The sequence below is a fragment of the Antechinus flavipes genome, chromosome 6, assembly GCF_016432865.1.
Source record: "Antechinus flavipes isolate AdamAnt ecotype Samford, QLD, Australia chromosome 6, AdamAnt_v2, whole genome shotgun sequence".
Classification (NCBI taxonomy): Eukaryota; Metazoa; Chordata; class Mammalia; order Dasyuromorphia; family Dasyuridae; genus Antechinus; species Antechinus flavipes.
Genome location: NC_067403.1, coordinates 68,666,509 through 68,677,556, shown reverse-complemented (window position 1 = coordinate 68,677,556; position 11,048 = coordinate 68,666,509).

The following is an 11,048-nucleotide window of genomic DNA, read 5'->3' as shown; positions in this document are numbered from 1 at the left end:
GTATAGCAGGAAAATGATTAGCAGGATAATGTATATAAATGTGTTGCTGTGGTAGAAGTCAAAATTAGTTTATTATTATTGTAAATCATTAACATTAATAGTTCAATTCTTTTTTGAATAAAAAAAATTGTAAGCAGTATTAGAGAAGCAAAAATACTTTGAAGATTATACATTTTTCTCTATTTCTATAAATATAATTAAATATCATAGCAACATTCTTATCTAGGATATGAAAGCAGGCAAAAGTAAATAAAGTAAATATAAATTAATATCTATTCAAACTTAATAAAATTCAAGAACTATGCCTGATTTTGTGAATATGAATACAAATATATAGAGAATAACTATTCTAGGAAATTAAGCTGGATCATATTTTCTAGTGACAAAATAAATAATAGATTAAGAAATAATTTAGGGAAAAATTGAACATTTATACTTGAACATAAATGGATCGAATTCTCCAATTAAAATAAAATGTGTTGCAGAAAGTATTAAAACTACAGTCCAAAGTACTGCTTATAAGAAATACAGGTTTAAAATTAGAAGGGGAAATAGGATTTACTATATTTTCACTGACATATGAAAATAAGGAAATGTATTCATTTTGAAAAACATAACTGAATTCAAATTAGAAATCATTAAGAACAAAAACCATGGGAACTGCATATTTAAGAAACCCATGTACAGTAGATAAATATCAATAAATATAAATATAACCTAATGTCACAGTAACTGTTTTTAAAGGAAAATTCAACTGCTTTAGAAAAATATTTCAACAGAAGAACAAAAGTAGTTCTAATAATTCTATGTTTCTTTGAACAGAAAGCAGGAAAAATTTTATTCAAACACAATATGAAAAGAAAGAACTTTATAAAATAGTTGAAACTTTAGTTTCCATTCAATGCTTGTGGAGCTTTAATAAAAATTGGCATTCCCTAGACTAGAACTCTTAACTTGAGGTTTATGAATTTTTTATTTTTAATATTTTAACACATGTATTTCAATAAAATTGATTTCTTTCTTAATCATATTTTATTTTAAAAATTTAAAAAGCATATTCTGAGATGGAGTTCATAGGCTTTATCAGTATGCTAAATGACACAAAAAGCTTAAGAATCTCTGCTCTCAGACATTAAAAAATGTATAAATAAATTAATAAAGATAGAAACTTTAAATACTATCATTATAGATATAAAAAAAATTAAAATGACCAATAGAAGTAGACTCCAAGCCAAAATAAAGATAATTAAAAATTATATTAAAGATAACAAGAGTATGCTGTATGTCAAGATTTATGGGATATTCCTAAAACATTACTAAGAAGCAAACACATCTGAATATTAACAAAGGACCAATGAGGAAGAATAGGATGGATCCAAACATTTATTTAGCATCTATTATGTGTCAGGTTCTATGCTAAGCACTTTATGATTATTATCTAGTTTTATCCTCAAATATTTCTTCCAGTTAGGTGATACTGTTACCTTCATTTTGTAGTTGGGATGATTGAGGCAGACTTTCCCAGAGTTACACATTTAGTATCCTGAGGCCAGAATTAAACTAGTTATACATTTAGTATCCTGAGGCCAGAATTAAACTTAAGACTTCCTGGATTCTATGCCTAATACTTTCTTCACTGGATTACCTTGAGGGCTATACCTCACATACATATAATACTTTAAAGTTGGCAGAATATTTTATATCTATTATCTCTTTGATTCACTTATTCTTCATACTAACCTTGGGAGTTATCATTTTGGCAAAAAAAATACACACACACACACACACACACACACACACACACACACACACACACATAATGATCCTGAGAGGTAGGTGCTATTATTTCTGTTTCACAGATGGAAACTGAGGCTATTTCACCAATATATGTATAAAGCAAGAAATCATTCAAAAGAGGAAGAATTTAATAACAAAATAATCCCTATAGAATTGATTTTTTTAAAAGTGTGGCATTGTAAAGTTTAAAAAAAGGATTATGTGATAGCAAATTTAGTCGAAAACAATTAAGGAAGTCTATAATATCGTTTGTTTTTTTTTTTTAAAAAACATCATAATGTGTTTAGAAGAAATAAATTATTAGAAACTATCACAAGCTTCCATATAAGTCAACTCAACTGAGAATATAAAATAATTGGATGATTTTTGCCCAAGTATAAAATAATCTAAATTTTAAAATAAAGTACTGATAAAATAAATCAACAAAAGAGAAAGACCTGACTAAAAACAAAACAAAACACACAAACATATCCATATTAGATAGTACTTTCTGTTTACCATTTAAAATAAAAATGATTACTATACTCTTAACTTTTTGGATAATAAGGAAAAAATGACAATATACAATTATGACTATGATACAAATGTTTCTAATCCCAAATCTAAAAAACATGTGATAGAGAATGAAAAATCATCAATGAATGTTGATACAAATATATTCAATGAAATAATGGAAAGCAGCAACATGTGAACTCATTGAGATTTAAAATTATTTTTCTCCTTGGATTTGTATCTCTAGTGCTTACCACTATATAGTACATAGGGTTTAATAAATACTTGTTGATTAATGTAGATAGCTGTATAGACATAGAAAACCTAGATTCATTTCACACAAATTGGATTGATAACAAAATTTTAAAGATAATTCAATATTATAGCAATTATCCTAATAAAGCAAATTAATAATAAAAACCATGAGGTATATCATTAGATAAAAGGCTCTAATAAAAATACTACATACTTTTATATTTCAATAACACAGAAATGGCTTTAACAGTCTCCCATTTGGTAAACCCTGAAATTATAAAACTCTGGAGAAAATATTCACTATTTAATAAAAGCTGTTAAAATAATTGAATAGATTATCATGGTTAAAAAAAATAGACATGGGCTCATATGTCATATTATTTACCTCAAATTTCAAATGGATCCATGATCTAATATTTTAAATTTACAATTATATTAGAGAATAATAGAATGTAATATCTTCCCCAAGCACATAGAGGAAACCAAATATGAAATAAAAGAAAAATTAAAAACAAATTAAGTCATATAAAAGGCGTGATGAAAAAATTTCAGAAAAAATTTCTAGTAAAAATATTAATATCTAAAATCTATAAAATCTGTACTATCAGGGTAAGAATCATTTTTCAATATACAAGTGATCAAAGTATATGAATAGAACTTAAGAAACATAGATGATCATTTACCACATGAAAATGTTAGAAAGGAATCAACATCTCTGAAATTCAAATAAACGCACATTAAAACTTAAATACTGTCTTGTATCCTTTAAAATTGCAAAAATAATAAAATAAGACAAAATTAAAAACTGATTCATCTGTGGAAAAATAGCCACACTGATATAATGTCAATGGAACTAGAAATATCTTCACTCTTTTTGGAAAATAATATGGAATTATATAGGAAGCATTACTAAAATGTCCTTACCTTTTACTCCATGTACCCACTCTTTCAGTGCATGGTCTCCAAAAATTATATGAAGTAGAGAAATGGCCTATCTGTATAAAGACATTCTTAGTAATAAAGGATAGGCAATATACAGGTGAGAAAACTCCTTGTACCAATGAAGATTGGCACATTCTATATGATGGAATAGTTTTACATGACAAGAAATAATCAGTTGTAGAAATCTGAAGAAATATGGGAACAGCATTCACTCAGTCTGCATTTATTGAGGACCTACTATGTGCAGTCATATAAAATCAGGAGTAGTGTCAAAAGCAGGCACAAAAGAACAATAAACAATAATGATCAATATGAATATGAAGTAATTTTGTAATTAGTACAGCTAATGTACTAGTATTAGTATAAAGCTCAGATAAAAATAGAAAAATATAAAAGGAATAATTAACATAATTAGGCTGTACCATTGTTAAAATTAATGCATACATCTTTTGTTTGCAGCATGATATGGTTGCACTTACAATTATGTGTGAATTTTTCTTCGATAATATTTTATTTTTCTAAATATATGTAGAGATAGTTTTAAACATCCATTTCTGTAAGATTTTGTTATAACTTTTTTCTCTTCCCCCCCATCTCTCCTCTCTTCAAGGCAGCAAGTAATCTGATATATTAAATATGTACAATCTTCTAAACATATGTCTATATTTGTCACGTTGCAGAAGAAAAATCAGACCAAAAGGGGAAAAAAATCACAAGAAAGAAAAAGCAGACAAACAAACCAAAAAAAAAAAATGGTAAAAATACTATGCTTCAATCCATAGTTCTTTCTCTGGATAAGAATGGCATTTTCTATCCCAAGTCTACTGGAATAATCTTGGATTACCAATGCTTTAAAAGAGCTAAGTCTATCATAGTTTATTGTCATATAATCATGCCATTACTATGTCTTGTTTTATTTTCTTTTTATTTGTTTATAATTTTAGCCCTTCTTGAAAGACATTAAATTTTATTTTGGAAAAGGAATTGAAAGTGAAAAGACAGAAAACATTCAGGAGAAAATAGCAATGTGCCCATTTTCATGGATTTTTCTCCATACCAAGAAAGTTTGTCTACGTGGTTATTTAACCTATCACCTTAATTGCTATGATCTAACCATAGAAATCAAGTTAATGACAAAACCCAGATTCAAATCTGTCTTCTATTTCTCGACAGAGTCACATAAGTTTTCTATATTTTGGTTGCCTTACTGAGTTCCCTTTCAGCTCAAAATCTATGCTCATATAACTGTTCCACCATTAGCCTATAAATACTGCACTGCCATTAACTATGAATTAAACTGCACATAAACATTTTCTATTTATTCTCTTATAAGTCAGAGAAAAAACAAAGCACGGTAATTCCCAAACCCATGAAATCAGATGCTAAATAGAATGGGAATAAGAGATCACTGGAAAGTGCACTGATTTTAGGGTATGTCTCAACTACCCTTTCCCACAGGAATACATGACCCAACTCCTCTAAAACCTTGTGGCTTCCTTAAAAACACAAATTACCTACAGATAATATTTCTTTGTTAACTCCCCTCTTTGTTCATGTGCTTGCTTTTCTTTATCCTTTTCCCTCTCCTTCTCTCATATTCTTATTTATGTTTTTCCTCCCTTCTTCCTTCCCTCCCTCCTTCCCTCCATTCCTCCTTTCCTTTCTCCTTTTTTCACTCTCTCCTTCCTTCCCTCCCTTCCCTTCCCTTCCCTTTCCTTTCTTCCTTCTTTCCTTCCTTCCTCCCTCCCTCCCTCCCTCCTTTTCTTCATTCTTTCCTCCCTCTCTGTCTCTGACTCTATGTGTGTGTTGTGTCTGTATCGATGTACTGATAAATATTTAGTAACTGACTCTCTGAGAGAAAGTCTAGTCCATCTTTTATGTTCAATCTACACTATTAATGTTTTCTCTATCACTTTATTAAGCCTGGTAAATCAACAAAAGAATACATCAAACCCTAATTGGTAGCCTTTGCCTCTTTCTGAGGTCTAAATGCTCACACTGAAAATTTAACAAGCCCTGTATTCATTTATAATGGTACCTTAGCATATGATCAATATAAAAAAATTTTATTGGATTGACTCATTCACTTGGAAGGGAATTTTAGGCTTTGAGAGAATTCAGATAATCATCCCTAAACTGCTTGGGCACCTTAAAGAGAAGGGAGCCATACACTTTTAGACAACTGCAGTACTAGTAATTTTAAAACAAAATTACAACATCCATAACTCACAGCATATAATTTTTTCTGGGATGACTCTCCAATCAGTCAGGTTAAAGATTATCCAGGATACCATAGTAATGTTTATAAGCATTCAATAATTGAAAGGGAAATGACATTTACTCTCTGCCCTTCAGACTCAGTGATTTTAGTCATCTATTGATTGAGGTATATTGCAATAATGCTTATTGAATTTTTCTATTTGCTCTATTAAAAGTTCATTTTAAAATTGTTTCCTGCCTTTAATTGCATCTTTGGCACTTTAAGTATGTCACTTGGGGACTTGTCATTTTTATTTCTAATTATGCAGTGAACCTTACAATTATGAATAACAAATCCAATTCTCAGCGGATATACTTATTTAAATACTTGAGAACTTATTAAAGAACTAGAAGAAAAAATATGAGGGGCTTATTCAAATTATATATACATATATATTTCTTTATAAATGTTCAAAGGTAAGTTTTTCCCTTGTAGGAGAAGCAGGAGTGAGAAAGGAGAAGGGTCATCAGAAATGAAAATCCAAATTAAAATTAACATTTTAGATATGTAAATTTGCTTCCAGAATTCTTAACTCAAGCCCATGGCTTATGAATGAATGAATGAATTATTTATTTATTAAGTGCTTACTATGTACAAAGCACTGAGGACACATATAGAAAAGTAAGGCCAGTCCAGCTCTTAAGAAGCTCAATTCTAATGAGAGAGACAACAATCATGGAAGGTTTTAGCTGTAAATTGGATGGAAAAGTCTCAGTGGCCTAGCAAAGCAAATGGTGATGTTTCTGTCATTTTTACAGATAAAATCATATTAGTTTTCTGAGTGCAGGGGTGATGGGAACTTTGAGTTTTTTAATAGGTATGGCTTTAGAGTTGCCAGCTGGATTGGTCACTAGTCTGCTTGTCCATACAAGCTGTTTACCATGATGGTGGCTATTGACACTGAGAGCAATATTAGTCCAAAAGCTCTTAGGTTCTGAGTTCTGGGTTGTCTCCATGGTCCATGGTCAGAGATGCTATTCCTACCTTGTGCTACCTCCTGTCTCTTCCTCAGGATGCCTTTCTGTTTTAGCCAGGCGGGTCTATCTGCCCTATGAATGCCAGTTGATTAGCACTTGGTTGAGGTGGCTTAGCTGGCCCCTTCTCCAAAGGAATTGCTTCCCTAGATGAAAGATCTGGAGGGTCTTTCCACTTCCAGCACACTGTATTCATTAGTCTATTGGTGATGGTTGGGCAACTGGTGGTGATTAGAAAGTTGATTCCCTTCTCCACAATGATTTTTACCTTCAATGATTGTAATGTTCTCATTGTTTTTCTGGAGTCTTGACTCTGGGGGCAGAGATTAAAGCAGGTCTGGTGATTTGGAGGCTCTTTCTATTCCCACAATCCAAAGTCTTAAACAATCTCCATCAAGCTGAGGGAAGTTCATGGTCAAAAGGACAGTGGTTTCTTTTGGAGAATCATTTATATTTTTTGCTTCTATTAGATCATTTGAATCTATTAAAATCTTATCTCCCATGCTTCTTTATTGTACAGAAGTAAACTCAGATTCTTGAAGGATGTTCCAATAGAATAGAACCTGAGCAGAAGTTACCTTTGTAGCAGAAATAGACTGCATCTAATGTCCTAGGACTGATCCACCTGAAAATAGGCTATGGGATAAGGAGTTCTGTGATCACCGTGACTCATGCATTGTGATTTCTACTTGTAGAAAGTATACTAGTGCCTATGAGCTTGGAACCATTAGGTGATATAGAGAATAGAGTGCTAGACTAGGACTCATATCCAATCTCTTGGACTTTTATCAGCTGTGTAATGTTGGGCAAGAAACTTAACCCCTATCGGTCTCAGTTTCCTCAACTGTAAAATGGAGATAATAATAGCATCCATCTCACTGTGAGGATCAAATGAGATAATATTTGTAAATCGTTTTTGCTCAGTGCCTGCAGCATAGCTAGCATTTAATAAATGTTTCCTCCCTCCCTTTCTTTTGTTTTATTACAAAATGTACCTTATAGTTAGGAGATAGATAGTATGGGTTATGTGTGAGTAACCAACTAAGTGGGTAAGTAAATGACAACAAAGTTTGACCTTTTTTGTTTTTCAAATTCCCCTTGTTTTTGAAGGTAGACTCCCATTTTTCTGGGATTCTATTTTCTGCATCTATTTTCCATATCCATTGATTTCCCTCACTGTCGTTAAATTATCCCAGCTAAAGGATTTTTGCATTATAAGTAATACAACAGAGAATATTTAAACATCCCCTTCCCTTTGCATAAATTACCTGGAATTCCCAAGATATTGCATATGTAAAAGCAAATTTTAGCCTTTAGATTACATGGATCATCAGAGAGCTAACTTAGATCAAAAGCTTAAAATGTTCCAGACAGGGAAAATATAATCACACAGATAGATCTCAGCAACTGTACATGCTATTTGGGACTGACTACTCTAATGTGAAACTAGACACAAATAAAATTGAAACAGTAGATGGGCTCATTTAGAGTATTAAAAATGTATAATGAATTTTCAGAGAGAAAAAAAAATCTTTCAATATGTGACTGACCTTGATTCTAGATTGCAAGGGAAAATAATTTATAAAAGATGTTGAATATCATTTAAAAAGCCAAAATGGACCTTAAATCTTGTGCATGAATAGTATTCATGGGTAAATGCAGTGTGAAATACAAGGAAGCTGAGGTAAAATTTAGTTTTGGTGACAGGAAATGCTCATTATGTTGATATGTTAGATATAGCAGGAAACAAATTAGAATTGTTTTTTTTTTTTCCCTTTAATAAGGTAGTAGGAAATATTAGCAGTAAAGGAAACAATTAAAAACTTGTCAAAACAATCTTAACAAGATGGAAAAATCACTGCCTACATTTGAAAAAAACAATCTTGGGGGATGTTTATGTAATATTTGAACTATAACTTTTAAAGAATTGTGAAGATAATAGCTATCCACTAACATAAAATACTTTAGATAAAATGCAACTCGGATACTAGGTACTGTAGGTAATAATAACTGACGTTTTTATAGAGTTTGCTCACTGAATTGGGAGTTGAAATCTGTGTTCCTAGTATATTACCCCAAACATCTGAGTATATATTGAGATTTTCTCTTTTGAAAGAGACAGATATCAATAACTACCCTTTGTTTATCACTTTAAATATATAAAGCACTTTACACATAGCATTCATTTTAGCTTTACTATAACCTTGTGAGGAGAATATAGTATTATCCCCCTTTTACTGATGAGGAAAATTGAGGATTAAAGTGATTCACCCATAGTTATATAAATAGATAATGTCAGAAGTGAGAGTCTAACTCCTTCCAGCACTTTGATCTCTCCATTGTGCTTTTCCAGATGGTCATGATTTGTTAGGATTCTTTTTGTGAAACTCTTATTTTTGTTTAAAGGGTTGAAAATAAATGAATAAAAGGAAGAAAGTATCACAGGGATTAATTTCATGGCTCAGAATAAGTGTGCTCAATTTTCTCCTTACTTTAGCCACTGGCCAGTGGATAATGGTTGTCAGACTATCTCTCTTATTTAGTTTCCCTCATTTGTAAAGAGGGGCTAATGACGTTGATCTCTTAATGAGGAAGAGAAAGAATTGTTAGATGATAGGTTTTCAGAATTGGAAAGAAACTTAATTACCATTTGCTTTATGAATCTACTTTATGCAGACTCTAAAGCAGAGGTTCTTCAGATATTATTGAACAGTAAGTGAGAATCTATTGCAATCATGAATTATGTCCAACAATACAATACATGTGTTCTTAAGCCACCTCAGCCCCGAGTATATTAAATGAATCATTTTATATATAATGATGATAGCTAGTATTTGTATAATGATTGAAAATTTGCAAAAAAACTTTACATATGTTATCTCATTTGATCCTCATCACAACCCTCTGAGATAGATGCTACTATTATGGCCATTTTTATAGATGTCAACTGAGTAAATTGAGGCTAAGAGAAGTCAAACAACTTTTTTAGATCTCATTGCTATTGAAGGTAGGGTTTTAACTCAATATTCCTGACTCTAGGTTCAACATTTAGGGGAGGTATAGAATAAATGCTCAGTTATCTCTTGTGCAAATTTCTTCACACTTCAATCATCTAAGAAATGAATTGTCTTCTCTTCCTAGTACTTCCAGACATCTGCCTGAAATGCCTTTGAGATTCCCATCCTACCATTGTACAGAAGAAGAAAGATCTGGCTATATAGGACAGTCATTGGTTGAGAATTTTGTATTGCTCAGATTCTATTGCTCCAGTCCCCAGTGGAATATGTCACTGTGCCCTCACCTTTCTTTTTATTTCATTTTCTAGCTAGTTTAGTTTGAACAGCATCCTGCTTTAGCAAAGAGAGCGCTCTGGACCTGGGGTCAGGAAGACCTCCTTAGTCAAACTGCCTGACACTCACTCACTGTGGGATCTACAAGTCTTTTAACCTCACTGACATTAGGAAAGTAAGACCATAAGTTATAAATGGTATGTGATCTTTGTTGGCAGCAGGAGCATTTCAGCCAGTGAAGGAGCATGGCATGGTGTATGGAGCACTACACCAGTGGTCAGGAATAGCTCGATTTAAATCCTGCTTCCAACAGAAATTTGACATTGGGCAAAATCACTCCCTCTCTCATGTCTTGTTTGAAAAAATGAGGGGCTCTAAAAATATGATGCCATCTTCTACATCTACCTTTCTATAAGGATTTAGTTTTCAGATCTATGTAGCCATTAAGTTTTCTAAAATGTCTTTCTGAATAAAAAAAAAAAAAAGGAATTCCCTTTCATGTTATTCTGATGTGATAAGATGAAAACCTTGGGTATTCTATGGAGTATGGAGGTACCCACGTCATTGTCTGAACTCATGTGATGAAGTGGATGAAGAACTGGATTTAGAATCAAGAAGACCTGGAATTAAGACCTCTATTCAATTTGTCCTGATGTGGTAAAGTTACTTTTTCTGGGCAGTTTATCTGTTAAATGGGGGAAATAGTTACAAAAGCATTTGTAGCAAGGCTCAAAGGGGATGATCAAGCATTTTGGAAACTTTTAAAAGCACATTACAAATTCTAGATATCACTGTCTCCCTTTTGCAAAAAAAAAAAAAAAGAAGAAGAAGAAAGAAAGAAAGCATAAAGGTGAAGCTAGATTCGTATGATTAATAGGCTAGAACCCAGATTTCTAACTCAATTCTTGACTATTGTCTCTTTCTAGAAGGTCCAGGTCCATCATTTCAGTGACATACAAATGAAAATCCAATAGCTGATGATGATGAACAACCACAAATTTCTATTTATAAAATAATCAGTAGAAATAGAATAGGGGC